The 15717-nt window shown below is 36.3% G+C and overlaps 1 long non-coding RNA gene across 1 annotated transcript in view; it reads left to right on the top strand.

Moving 5' to 3' along the window:
• The window catches only part of LOC306993877, a 48875-nt gene that overhangs the window by 22214 nt on the left and 10944 nt on the right, over positions 1-15717 (top strand). Inside the window, exons 2-3 of the long non-coding RNA XR_013796557.1 lie at positions 2763-2812; positions 8910-8972. This is a non-coding gene — a long non-coding RNA (uncharacterized lncRNA). The remainder of the gene's footprint in view (positions 1-2762; positions 2813-8909; positions 8973-15717) is intronic.

Here is a 15717-nt window from a genome sequence, read left to right as displayed (position 1 = left end):
AGACATTCACAGAAATGAATGTGTGTGAAATACTTCTCTCTAAAAATCACAACTTTCTCGCTTCCTAAATCCCAGCGTTTTCATTCATCAGATTCACATGTGCAAACAAACATCTGCCAGGCTGAGTTTCGGCCAGTGTTAAAGCACGTCACCTTCTCGCAGACAAATGTAGTGGATGCTTTCAATTAGGTAATCTGACACAACATTTTCCCGGCTGTTTCCAATAACAGCCGACGGGCCGTCACGTCCACCGCTGAAACCGTGAAGACTCGTCTTCAAACATTAAAACCAGCCTTTCAAATGTAAACTAACATAATCAAGATGGATCTGCTTTTTGGAGCAAACAATAAAACCAAAGGCATTTCATGAATTGGAGGGCCGGGATGGTTTCAACCCAAACACAGGCTGACGTCCAGACGAAAGCTCAGCGCTAGCCCAGCGTTTGTTTCAGGTTATCAGTTTATCGTCTAAAGCCCTGAGCAAACGTTACACTAATAACCTGGGACCTACAATTCAAAACAAAGGTGTTTAATTGCCGTTTTATAGAAATAAAACACTGGGGTGGAACTGCACAAAAAAATTTAATAATAATAATAAATTAATTAATGCTAATCTTTTGAGGCCAATTGCCAATAAAATTGAATGAAGCAATTTGGATGCACAGATAAGGCATGTTTACACAAAATATCTAGTCCTGGAACATTTTGTTCCTTTTAATATTAATATATTAATATATTATGTTTTGTGTCTGAATGAGATTTTTCTTGGCTCTGTTTGGAATGGAATTCGATTTGAATAATCTTGAAATATTATTAGTTTTAAAGTATGCGATATGCAACGATACAAATTTGAAACGGTACCGCTGTCACATGACCGCTGTTGATATTGCAAATTAAAATGTTAAAAAATAATAGAAAAATCATTACAAATATTAGATGAAAAATGTAAATCTGATTTAGTTCATAGATTGCATTGATTACAAGTTTATGATGTATACTTAAATTCTACTGTATTTTAATTATGAGATTAACCACTGTTGTATATATATTTTTAAACATATTTTAAATATACTTTTTAAATATTTATTTATGTATTTTGTTTATTTATTTATGTAGTCATCCATTTATTTATTTACTTTATTTACATGCCTGTACTCTCAATGCTGATTATTCTGATATTCCAATACATTAATAAAAAAAAACTTAAATCTTAAGTATTAAATAAGTTGAAGTACTAAAATTAGTGAAACTGAAATAAAAATGCTAAGCTAAGTAGCAAAATTTTTAAAAGCAAAAAATGAATACAAATGTAAAAAGCATCATAACAAAATTACTAAAATTTAAACTAAGATTAAAATGAAAACTGAAAATAAAAAAATAGCTAATTAAAAATATGAATAAATAATAAAAGTATTCTTCTTTGGATACGTTAATGCATAAATGAATATAAATGCATTACATTAACATTGTTTATATGCTTCAAATTCAGCCCATCTCTTGATACACTCAGAAATCTGAAAGTGAGCAAAGTGACCTTTGACCCCCAAGAGAACTATTATGAGGAGTGAGTGTTATAATCTGTGCTGGCAGCTCAAAGCGTCCCGTATGACACACACACACACACACACACACACACACACACACACACACGGCTCTCTCCGTAACTGTGTTCACACCTTTGAGTATTACCTCAGACATTATGCTTTATGAATATCAATTCATCTTCTATCAATGTTCAACTCCCTTGCATTCCTGACCGCCTCCCTTTGCATTCAGAAATGAACCCTGTGCAGACACGCCACTGTTCCTGATACACCAGCACCGGATGCAGAAGTCTGAGACCCCATTGACAATCTGGATTATTATTATTTATTTATTTTATTTAGAATTTTGAACATTTAAAATATGTAATATTATAATAATGAAATATCATTATACTTATTCATTATTATTAATTCTTACATTTCAAATGTATAATTCCACATTATTAAATTTAATATTTTAATCAAACTTACTAACAAGTGGCTTCAGATCAGTATGTGCATGTATGAGACACAATCTATGAAAATAGCCCCTGACGAAAAAAGTGTGTGTGTGTCAGAGTGTGTGTGTGTGTGTCCCAGAGTGTGTGTGCGTCAGAGTGTGTATGTCAGAGAGTGTGTGTGTCAGAGTGAGTGTGTGAGAGAGAGAGAGAGAGAGTGTGTGTGTGCGCGCGCGTATGTGTGCGTGTGTGTGTGTGTGTGTGTGTGTGTGTGTGTGTGTGTGTGTGTGTGTGCTTTTGTTCAAGTGTGAGTACAAAATGTTCACCAAACGCTTCCACCACCCTGAATTCTTCCACTGGTTAAATATTACCCACTCCTGACCCGGGGCTTCACCCTACATACATAAGCAGAACAAAATGAACTTCTCAAACACCAGAGACACAGAATCAGGACGGCCGGACAAACCTCAAAGAGGAAAACACAATGAACAGCGTCAGTCTTTGCAGGAGGAAATCACACTCTATATAAACACAACGTAAAGCTGCAAATGAGTCACAGCAGGACGGATTTAAGAGCTTGATCAGTTCATTGAAACACAGAAATGCACTTAATTGTATTTAATGTGTGCTTTTAGTGTACTTTAAATCTTAAAAGCACATTTTAAAAAACGGTACTTGCAGATAATATAATATCAATGAAATAAAAGCTTTTATGATTGTTTCTTAACACACTTTTTTTCATTTAAAAGTGAATAATCAGGCTTAATTTCATGCCTTCACAGATCACAGAAGTCCGAAGAAAGTCTCACAGGATTGAAACGACGACGTCAAGGTGTGTAAACAATGACATTTTCATTTCAAATCTGGCAATGATCTAAGAAATGTAATTTAGGCATCGTGATGAGTAAATATGGCATGCGAACTGAAACGTTCCTGCGTTTATCCTAACGGCAGCCGAGCGTTCTCAAAGCACGCTTGTTTTTCTAATTAAATGTTGGCAAAAGGTGAAGTTCCTGAACTCCTCGTCGTCCGCAATAAAAACAAAACATCTGTGTCCCGCCATGCAGACCGAACCACGACAAAGGATTCCCATGACAGACCGCAGGACGCTTTTCTCACGGCACGCCACGCAGGGGTCAGAGGTCACTGAGCTTTAAACCACATTTACAGAGCGAGAAATGAATCTTTCGTGAGCGTGATTTACAGGCGCTCCCTGAGGTTGTTGCGTTTGCATTTGTGATTTATTTGAGAAAAGGCAATAAGAGCGCTGTCGTTTTGTGTAGTAGATCAATATCCTATATTTGCTTTTCTTCTGAGAACAAAAACTGCAGGTCATCAAAAGCGCACCAGGATCGTTTCTGGGAGGGGGAAATATCGCGAGTCAGAAGGCTTGCCAAGAAAACGGCATCGGCTTAATTGCTAATTATACGTTTCAAACAGACAGAGCGAAAGAAAAATATTTTATCATGCAAAAAAAGCTCATGCAGCAGGCCGCAAAGTCAGAAAAAATAAAATAATAATTTCCTAAACATCGTAAAACGTACATGGCACGAGGCCTCAGAACAACAAACAGATCTGAAATGTGTCGTGTGAGTCTGGCAGGGAGTGGAAAGAGAGGAAAAACATCCTCCGCTTCTGCCAGGACAAACATCAGCGGCAAGCCCAAGCTCACAATCTCATATTATTTGTGTCAGACCCAAACATGCATCAAAAAACTCAGCAAACCGCATTTTCATATTGCACTGAATTGAATGTGAACACGATACCTTTCCCAAACAAGCAAGAGCATGCAAATCACAGGTATTAATGCAAACAATTTCATTTTGGGACTTTCGCAAGTGATGAGCCAGGTAGATTGTGTTTAAAAAACTATTATGTGAGCTGTATAAATATGCTACATTTGACATGAAAGTGTTAAAAAAAAAAGAAAAAAATACTTTTATGCAGCAAGGATATAATAATATGGAAGCTTGTTTCCGCCACATGCAAAATAAAAAAGGTAATTGCGACTTTTTATCTCACAATTCTGAATTTTTATCTCAGAATTGCATGATATAAAGTCGCAATTGTGTTATAAAGTCAGAATTGCATGATATAAAGTCACTATTGCGTGTTATAAAGTCAGAATTGTGAGATATAAACTATTCTGAGGTAAAAAAAATAGATTTTCCCTTAGAATTAGACTTTATAACTCAAAATTGTGAGTTTATATCATGCAATTTTGACTTTATATCATGCAATTCTGACTTTATATCTCCCATGCGTATTATAAAGTCATAATTGCGAGATATAAACATGCAATTCTCAGAAAAAAAGTCAGAATTTCAAGTATATTTTTCGCAATTGCAAGTTTATATCACATAATTCTGAGAAAGGATGTCAGAATTGGGAGATATAAACTCACAATTATGTGTAATAAAGTCAGAATTGCGTGATATAAAGTCGCAATTGTGTTATAAAGTCAGAATTATGAGATATAAACTCGCAGTTCCGAGAAATATACTTGAAATTCTGACTTTTTTTTTTCTCAGAATTGCATGTTTATATCTCGCAATTATGACTTTTTATGTTATTATGTCATTTTATTATTTGCATTATACATTGTTCTTGAGGATGCCGATGGAGACCATTTTGAATATAGCTCACCTATAGATGCAGGTGTATAGTTCATCTCGTTCACTGTAGCTAAAGGAAGCCCTTTGTCTAGACGGCACGTCCTCGCACACATTTAACCCCTCGATGAAGTGTACACAGTCTGTCCAAAACCTTTTAAACGCTGCCATCCGTCACCGGGCCTTCTTTGTTGTAAAGTAATGAATGGAGGCATGTGATGAACATCTCCAAAAGGTCTAAAATGGCTCCCAATGCACAGTCATCTTCATTCACACGTCTTGAATTGAATGAATGTGTTGCATGAGCCATTTACACCGTCAACCAATTCAGATTTTGTTTACGTCTTGTAACTTGTTGCATGTGTAACCTTTGGCTAATCATAAAAAAAACCAGACTACCACCTAGGTTACTTCTCAACCTAGGAAAGTAAAAATAAATCAAAATACCCAAAAAAAGAATTACACCAAAAGAATTACAACAATGAGGACCCTGCTGGTTCGGTTTGCATGAATATAAATAGCAAAAATGCATGAGATCACATGTGATTTGGGCCATTACTGTATATTATTATCCTACATTTCTGGTTGCATCCTCATTAAGTCATTTTAATGCAACGATCTGAAATCATCACTTTAGCTAGCGAATGCATATGTAATGATTAATATTACTCTATGTATGCATTTCATTGTTCGCATCAGAATAATTTACAAAAGTGTTGCTCAGTTTGTTTTGCGTCAGTGTGCATATTTTATGTTAGACACCAAATCAGTGTTATTTCAATACTATTTATGTACTATTATAGTATTTATTAATATTTTGAATTCGCTTTTAATTTGATATATTCAGTGTTTTAGTAACTTTGTTATGCGTATATATATTTCTGTTTAGCTTTTATTTTTATTTCAGCTTTAGTACTTACATTTACAGTATTTCAGTTAGTTGCAAAAAGCAACATTTCTAATTGTTGTTGTTAAGTTTTCATATAATATTTTATTTTAGCTTTATTTCTATTACCGAAACCATTTTTAATGGTTTTAGTTTACAATAACAACACTGCACCATTCCGTTGCATTGAAAGTGAGGTCTTGTTTGAGGTCCTTGTTTAAAAGTAAATAATTTATTACAAGAACCAATTTAGCATAAACATTAACTGATTGACAGAACCGGTGACATTTCTCCAGCAGCGCTTGTCCATCCAGTACCCAGCATGCATTGCGGCTTGACCTCCCCTCGCTTTGAACAAAACTATGTTCTAAGAACGTTTAAGTTAAATGTTTTATAGCGTTTTTTTGAACATTAAAGGAACATTCTATTTTGCAAACATTATGGGAATGTTACTTTTGAAGGTTCTCTAAACATTCCGAAACGAGTAGTAACATTTAAAAAAATGTCAGACAAACACATTTAAAGGGGTGGTATAATGCCATTTTCACAAGATGTAAAATAAGTCTTTGATGTGCCCAGAGTGTGTATGTGTATACACCACATATATTTTTATATAGCATGTTAAAGTTGTCACTTTTTGAGGGTGAGCTAAAACACACCGTTTTGTGTCTGTCCCTTTAAATGCAAATGAGCTGCTGCTCCTGGCACAGGGGGCGGAGCTTCAAGAGCTTGCACACACACACACATGCACTGAAAATTTCAAAAACTTTTAGCCGTTTATGTTCAAACCGGAGTCAGAAAGATGGAGAGACTCAAGAAGAAGTGACAACATGTAGAAGCAACAGGACATTTCTGAATGGTTAGTTGATGAATTTATGCAGTTTATGTGTTTATCTTCTAGTCATTGATTAGCATATTCTGTCGTGATAATCTATAAATCGTGTTCTGGGGGCGGGGTCTATATAAATTCTAGGTTTTGATGTCACTAACCCGGGAGGAATGTCGTGTAGTCTCTACCAGCCGTTTGTTGTAGTCCTTAAAAAACTATTTCTTTAAAAGCAAATATCTTCCTTATACAAACAAACACTTCATGGGTATTAAGGCAGAATCTGCTGAAAACAAATCTTAAGTCAGCAAAGAATTGGATCGTCAACAAAGCTGGAATTTCTGGAATTCGGCAATGCTAAAATCAAACACTCAATGTTCTGAAAAGCCTGACGCGCAGAAAACGCATGGAAAAGAAATGTCCAAGTGAAACATTCCTCTAAAAGACTGGAAAACGTGAAGAAATTCCTCATTAAATGGCAGTTCACCTGCCGTCTGTGGGAAAGCTCCTGTGGTGCGTTGAGTTAGCGCACGGTTGAGCTACGCGAGTGCGTTTGCCAAGTAAAGCCGTGAGTCATGAAGCCACTGGGATGTTAAACACATTGGCCGTTTCCTGCTGAGTCACAGCGCTCGTTCAGTCATTATGCTGTGATTAGCCGCGCTGCTAAATGGATAAGTGAGAAGCAGTAGCGAGAATGAAGACTCGCTCCACACCACTTCAATTTGACAGCGGAGTGTTTTCAGTAAAAAGATGAATTGTGTGAGAAATAGCACATTACAGAGGGGGATATGGTAGAAACAAGGTCAATGAATTATAAAACAAGTGCAAAAGTTTGCATCTAAGCCAACTCAAATGGCAATGTTTGTAAAAAGGTTGTAAACAATTAGAAACGGTACAATAAAAGCAAGCATAACGATAACAAACAAGTCTGCATAACACTTACATATCTTAACTAGTGAAAAACAACATTATAATGTAATATTACAGTGAAATCTGCAACTGCAATCAGCTACTGTATAAGAAATCCATTTCACACACTTTTGTTATTTAATTATGTCAAATTGGCTCTGTAAATACACAGTATGTATATATATATATATAATTTTCACCTTCAAACCAGCTTCTGTTCCCCTCTAAACAATAATGAGCTATCCCTTTAAATCACAATGAAGATGAAGTGACATCCGTTTACTTTTTCCTACTCTTTCATTGAATTCAGACATACTTCTTTTGTCACACACTGTTTTTGGCCTAAAGTATGTGATTTTGGATCCAGCAATGGTAAATTGTACTCTTATTTAACACTCAAAGTGTGTTGTTTTTCCTCGTGCTTGATATGATTCATCCAGCACACATCCACAGCATTACATAAAATAAAATAAATAAAAATACATACATAAAATAGGCAAAACCTGGAAACCTCAAGTTGGTTAATAAATATGTGTCGTCCGTTATAACAGTAACAGACTGTGTCTCAGATATAGTTCCTCCGCATGTGAAAAGTCCAGTCGTTTCGCATCAACAGCCGGTCTGTAAATCCACAGGCTTGACCGGCACCGGTGGAGTTAAGATCCTCGAACACAAGCAGGTTTACACACGGCAAACCAAACACAAGAGCCCAGCATCTCTCGAGCAGAGCCTGACGTAAACACTCTTCCTCACACTCGGACACTTTTACCCCCACAGACACACGTTAATGATATAAGCTAAAATTACGTTTTTAATCGTGTACTTTTTCAAAACAGTCACTTTAGCTAAGTTTGCCCTATTTTCGATCCATTTTGATCAATAATTTTTTTTTTTTTTTTCAATAAATATGCCGTCATTAAAATATGATCATTTTAAAAGTACAGAAACAAAACACAGAGTGCTGTATTTCTCTTACATTGACAATACTAGATCTGGAGCAAAAATTATGGAAGCTTGTTTCCGCCACAGAATAATAATAAAAAAAAGTTAATTGCAACTTTTTATCTCACAATTTTGACTTTTTTTTCTCACACTTGCGAGTTTACATCAGAATTGCATAATATAGTCTTTTTTTTTTTATGTATATAAAAACTTTTTTTCTCAGAATTGCATGTTTATATTTTGCAATTCTGACTTTATAACGCGCATATAAATATATTAAGTCAGAGTTGCATGATATAAAGTAACAATTGCGTGTTATAAAGTCAGAATTGTGAGATCTAAAGAATTCTGAGGAAAAAAGTATTTAAAATTTGACTTTATAACTTGCAATTGCGAGCTTGTATCACAATTGTGAGAAAAAAATTCAGAATTGCCAGTTTATTTCTCAAAACACGCAATTCTGACTTATAACACGCAATGCTGAGAAATAAAGAGATGTAAATTTGCAATTGTGAGATAAAAAGTCGCAATTATCTTTTAAAATGTTTTATTCTGTGGTGGAAACAAGCTTCCATAAAACATTGATGCTCCTCTTGATGAAAATAAATGCAGTGATATTATTTCCATCAAGAAGTGCATACATTTTTCAGCACTATATTTTGACACCACTAGTAAAAATATATATTTGATTTGATTTAGTCTTTAATTTAGAGTGAGAAATGGTTTATGTTTGTAATCATCTATTTTTTTCTAGTGTTCCATGACTGATTTGGGACTGAATCGGGACTGGCGGCACTGGCGGCTCTGGCATGCACAGGTGCGCACCTTAATTACACAAGTCACCTCGCTCAGGTTAGATATTATCCCATATCAAACAGCCCATTGAAAAGAGCCTGAGATCAAAACGACTGCCGCGTGTGTGTGTGCGCTGTGGGAGTTTTGATTAAGAAAGACACATGCATTGATCTCCCAGATTAAAGACAGGAAGTTACAATGGCAGTTTGTTATGCCAAGTTTGAAGTCCTGCCAGAGAGTCCAGCTCACCTCGGCAACGGGCTCAATGTGGCCTGTGTGGATGAATACGGTGTCTGGGGAGGGTCAAAGAGTCGAGATGAACTTTACTCTAGTCAAAGACAACATCTATCAGATCTCCATTAGAACTGTGGGAACGCGTTTTCAAAGGTGCAGACTGACAGAAAATCATCTTTCTGGGTCACTTTGTTATGTGCTGTTGCCATTTTAATTGTTATTAATTTCAAATCTTTATATATAGCTTTAATTCAACTTTATTTCAGTTTTATGGTGTTGCTATGCAGTTGATAGGGTGTTCTAGATAGTTTTGCATGTCCTAAAGTTTTCTGTGCATTTTTAGTACATTACTATATGGTTGCTAGGGTGTTTCTATTGTATCATAGGTGGTTGCCAGAGTGTTGTGGTTTCTATGGTGGTGTTCTCCCATTCCTAAGGTGTCCTATGTGTTTTTAGTACATTGTTGTGTAGTTACTAGGGTGTTTCCATGGTGCTCTAGGTGGTTACCACAGGATGTTGTTCTGCACTTCCTAGTGTTCTATGTATTGTAGTACATTGTTGTGTAGTTGCTAGGGTGTTTCTATGGTGTTCTATGTGGTTGCCAGGAAGTTGTTTTGCACTTCCTAAAGTATTCTATGTATTTTTGTACATTGTTGTGTAGTTGCTAGGGTGTTTCCATGGTGCTCTAGGTAGTTACCAGGATGTTGTTCTGCACTTCCTAAAGTGTTCTATGTATTGTAGTACATTGTTGTGTAGTTGCTAGGGTGTTTCCATGGTGCTCTAGTCTAGGTGGTTACCAGGATGTTGTTTTGCTCTTCCTAAAGTGTTCTTTATATTTTGAGTACATTGTTGTGTAGTTGCTAGGGGGTTTCCATGGTGTTCTATGTGGTTACCAGGATGTTGTTCTGCACTTCCTAAAGTGTTCTATGTATTGTAGTACATTGTTGTGTAGTTGCTAGGGTGTTTCCATGGTGCTCTAGTCTAGGTGGTTACCAGGATGTTGTTTTGCTCTTCCTAAAGTGTTCTTTATATTTTTAGTACATTGTTGTGTAGTTGCTAGGGGGTTTCCATGGTGTTCTATGTGGTTACCACCAGGATGTTGTTCTGCACTTCCTAAAGTGTTCTATGTATTGTAGTACATTGTTGTGTAGTTGCTAGGGTGTTTCTATGGTGCTCTAGGTGGTTACCAGGATGTTGTTCTGCCCTTCCTAAAGTGTTCTATGCATTGTTGTGTAGTTGCTAGGGTGTTTCCATGGTGCTCTAGTCTAGGTGGTTACCAGGATGTTGTTTTGCACTTCCTAAAGTGTTCTATGTATTTTAGTACATTATCGTGTAGTTTCTAGGGGGTTTCTATGGTGTTCTAGGTGGTTTATTATTTAGTTTATTTGTTTCAGTAAGTTACCAGGAGAGTTAATTTTTTTTAAATGTAATATTATTTTTTATTTTTTTATTTCAGTTCCATAAAATGTTTTTTAAAGTCCACACGATATAAAAATTGACCATATTTACTTTGTTTGCCTAAATTGATCGTTTTGTGGTGAACAATTCATCCATGCAAGTCAATCCACACAAAATATTTTTTTGGCTTCGTAATCTTTAATCAAAATCTGAAAATGCCCTCCGCTCTGCATTGGAGGACCTTCCCTGATGACGTAGGTTTGACGGTTTTGGTGTCTGCTTAACATCCGTAACCACGCCCCTCCAACTGACAGTAGACAGGCTGAATGAAACACCTACTTTTCTAGATCCAATCAGGTGCTAGTTGAAAAAAAGCCACGCCCACTATTTTTCCTCATTTAGTATTCCGTTTCTCTCGGAAATACGTCACAACACTGAGATAAAGTCGGTTGCAACTTCCGGTTCACGCGGACTTTAATAGTTTTAGTCTTCCGGAACAATAACGGCACTGAATCACCATCTCGAGTTTGTCACATTGTGTGTCTGCAGCACACGGTTCTAGAACATTGGTATTTGAAAACTGTAAAGGTTTTCTGGTTGATCTACTGTGTGTCTGTGAACTAACTGGGGTCTGTATGCAAATATGATTTGTCACTGCCACCGTTCTGGAAACTGCCACAGGAAATATGAAGCTCTCTAATGTGTCACGGACCACTGCTTTACCCAAGCAGAAGGAAAAGCGAGAGTGTTTCCATCTCTTGTCGTCCCCCCCCCCCCCCCACACACACACACACACACATTGTATCATGGAAATCCCACAGATTACAGGCCACTGTTCACATAATTGCTATTCCACAAACCAGAGCGTAATCACGGTTTCCTGCGTGACGAGTCGCTGCCACTGCACCCAGAAACGTCTTTATAGAGTCCGGGACCGCTGGAAACACTAGCCAATCAGCAGGTGTCCTGGAACTGGTTTTGTAAAGCATATTTGGCTTGCATGATTTTGAAAATGCATAGAGCACTGTCCAGTTGATCATTATACTTAACGTGTTTGTTTCTTGTGTTATTGTGGACATTCATGCATTCATTCATTCATTCATATTTTTAAAGCTATTTTTAAAGCACATTTAAAAACAACCCATGTTTGACCAAAGTGCTGTACAGAGCATTATAATCAATACATATGAGAAAACCGAGGACAATCTATAAAATAAGATACACAAAAATAAAGAAGTCATTCGTTCTTAAAAGCCACTGTAAATAAGTGAGTTTTAAGCTTATAATTAAAGCAAATAATACATGATCACCAAGGCTTCATTTATTTGATCAAAAACAGTAAAAACACTTTATTATTAAATATAAAAATAATTATATATATTATTACAATTTGAAATAACTCTTTTTAATATATTGTACATTTTACTTTATTCCTCTGATGGCAAAGCTGGATTTTCAGCATCATTAATCCAGTCTTCAGTGTCACAAGATCTTTCAGAAATAATTTTTATATTTACTGCTCAAGAAACATTTCTTATTATTATGCATTTACTTATATAATATCATTTTTTGTAACAATTTAAAACCCTATACTGTCACTTTTAATTAATGTAATGCATCCTTACTGAATAAAAGTATTCATTTCTTATTAAGCTCAAACTTTTGAATGGTAGTGTATGTTTCCACGATAATATGAAGCGGCACGATTGTTTTAAACATTGATAATAATAATCATAAATGTTTATTAAGCATCAAATCATCATATTAGAGTGATTTCTGAAGGATCATGTGACACTGAAGACTGGAGTAATGATGCTGAAAATTCAGCTTTGATCACAGGAATAAATTACATTTGAACATACTGTATATTCACATAGAACATTTTTAATTGTAATAATATTTCACAATATTACGGTTTTACTGTATCTGTTTGGCAATGGTGAAGGTTTATAAACTTGTTCAGTGCTACAGAAATTACAAGTACGAATATTTAGATGTAGGTCAGATGGCATGTATTGAATTTCAAACCACATTTAAAAGCAAAAACTAAATGTAAATTTCATATTATTATTTTTTGCACAGGATCCATTTGAAATGGGAATGGCTAGCAGTGTTCATGTGGCTGTCTAAGAGGAATAGCACTTTACCTTCTTGTGAATGAGCTTTTGCCCTGTGGAGCTGCAAACAGCCCAAATGCAGGCCGACAGGGGGTGATAACCCGTCCTGATAATCACGTCAGCTTTGACTGATGCGTTAATTTGCTCGATAAGGATTTGGGAGGGAGGAACGGAGAGATGTTGGGGGAGGATTTTTAGAGGTTTGAGACACGAGGAGGAAATAGGATGATGCGAAGAGGAAAATATACTCATAAGGAGACGTGGATGTGGTGATACCATAAAGGATCATGAAAATTCTCATCGGCATGTCTGACTTACTTTTTCTGTTAAGCTTTTTTGGCAGTTTTTTAAGCCAATATGATAATTGATTGACAGATAACAATTTAAACCTATATAATTTTTTAAATATTTTTCATTTATTATTATTATTATTATTATTATTGTTGTATATTATTACTGTTTATTGTTGTTATTTTTATTTTTTTCAAGATAGTTCCCTGGGTGTCGCGATGCACTTCCTAAAATGCGCTTTGTGTTTTAGTACATTACTGTGTGGTAGCTAGGGTGTTGCTATGGTATCCTAAATGGTTGTTGGGGGGTTTCTGCAGTTCCTAAGGTGTTTTGATTGTTTTTCTAAGGTGTTCTAAGTGGTTTCTTCTTCTTAGTTTGTTTTTAACCTATTGCTATGTGGTTGGTAGGGTGTAGCTATGGTGGTGTCCTATGTGGTTGTCAGGGGTTTCTGCAATTCCTAAGGTGTTTTGAGTGTTTTATTTCATTGCTATGTAGTTTCTAAGGTGTTGCTAAGGTGTTCTAAGTTGTTTCCACTTCTAAGTGTTTTTAACGTATTTCTATGGGGTTGTTTGGGTGTTGCTAGGGGGTTGTCTGGAGTTTCTGCAGTTCCTACAGTGTTTTGAGTGTTTTAGTACATTGCAGTGTGTGTGGTTCCTAAGGTGTTGCTAGGGTGTTCTAACTTATTATAAGATGTTCTAAGTGTTTTTAACCTACTGCTATGTGGTTGCTATGGTGTTGCTTTAGTATCGAATATGGTTGACAGGGTTTTCTGCAGTTACCAATGTGTTTTGAGTGTTTTTAGCACATTGCTATGTGGTTTCTAATGTGTTGTTATGGTGTTCTAGGTGGTTGTCAGGGGGTTTCTGCAGTTCCTAAGGTGTTTTGAATGGTTTATCACATTCTAACATTCTAAGGTGTTGCTACGGTGTTCTAGGTGATTCCCTGGGTGTTGTTTAGCACTTTATAAGGTGTTACAAGGTGTTTTTAGTAATTTTTTTAAATCTCACTTCTGAACCAAATGTATTTAGTACCACTGACATGAAATTTAGCGCGGTATGTGTTTTATTTTTATTTATATATATATATATGTGACTAAGATTTGATTCATTTCATATCTCGCAATACCATTACCATTGTATTAGCATTTTAAGGTTTGCATACCACAATACTAACATGACACCTAGTCATGTGTGTGTTAATGTGAGAGACAGACAGTGGAAGGTCAAGCCAATAATATTCTCCAGTCCTGTGTGAGATTAGATTCCAGGCATTCTGTAGGAATCTCCCACAATGTGATCAATCTCTCTCTCACACACACACACACACACACACACACACACACACACACACACACACACACACACACACACACACACACACACGTACATCTCTGTCCATCCATTAAAAAGTCAAATGGACTGATCAGCCCCCTGGACTGATCTCCTATAGGACACTATAAACAAAGATGATACATCAGAGATTTCACAGATGGGTGGATGTTTAAAGATCCAGACTAATAATCATAAGGTTGTATCTTACGGTGTTGCAACATGGTTGCTAGGGTGCTTATGTGGTTTCCAGGTTGGTTTCCTGCTCTTCCTAAGGTGTTCTATGTTTTGAATACTTTACTATGTGGTTGCTATGGTGTTGCTATGTAGTTGTTAGGGTGTTGTTTCGCACTTCCTAAAGTGTTCTATGTGTTTTTAGTACATTACTATGTGGTTGCTAGGGTTGCTAGGGTGGGTTTATTGTGTGTTCTGCGGTTCCTACGTTTGTTTGTTTTTGTATATTAACATAATCCTTTGTGGTTGCTATGGTGTTGATAATGTGGTGCCAAGGGTGTTCTAAGTGGTTTCCAGGGTGTTGTTCTGCTCTTCCTTAGGTGTTTTATGTGCTTTTTGTACATTGATGTGTGGTTTCTAGGGTGTTGCTTTGGTCTTCTATGTGGTTGCCATGGTGTTTTGCGGTTCCTATGTTGTTTAGGTGTTTTTAGCATATTTATATGTGGTTGCTAGGGTGTTACTGCAGTTGTTATGGTGTTTCTTGATGGTTTCCAGGGTGTAGTTCTGTACTTTCTAAGGTGTTTTATGTGCTTTTTGTACATTTCTGTGTGGTTTCTAGGGTGTTGCTATTGTGTTCTGTGTGGTTGTCATGGTGTTTTAAGTGTTTTAGCATATGTGGTTGCTAGGATGTTATAGGTGGTTTTCCATGGTGTTCACTTTCTAAGGTGTTCTGTTTTAGTTTGCTGTGTGGTTGCTAGGGTGTTGCTATGGTGTTCCACATGGTTTTTAGTATTTTCTCTGAGGCTTATGAGATGTTCTCTGTTGTTGTGTGTTGTTCTTGTTTATTTATTTGTTTGTTTATAAAGCACCTTGCACATCAAATCACTCACTTTTTTAGATGTTTGTTCACATCACTTACACTAAGTATGATCAGATAAGTATGCTTGACTTAGCAACCACCACTAAGTATAATCAATCGTTTTGAGTTTGTGTTGAACAGGAGGTGTAAATGAGTTGAAGAGCTCAAACCCAACACTGACATCTAGTGTCTTTGGTCTCATCAGCACTGCTAATAAATCCCACAGTTTGACTAGTAAGAAACCACCTAGCAACCTTCCAGACCTCCTTAGTAACCACATAGTAACATCCTGGCAACCATCCACAACATCCTAGCACCATGACGACAGGTTTTGCCCAAGCAAGTCCCACTCAGATTTTCTTTAAG

The sequence above is a fragment of the Phoxinus phoxinus genome, assembly GCF_949152265.1.
Source record: "Phoxinus phoxinus genome assembly, chromosome: 25".
Taxonomy (NCBI): Eukaryota; Metazoa; Chordata; class Actinopteri; order Cypriniformes; family Leuciscidae; genus Phoxinus; species Phoxinus phoxinus.
Note: the sequence above shows the minus strand (reverse complement) of the source record. Positions and strands in the feature narration are given on the sequence as shown.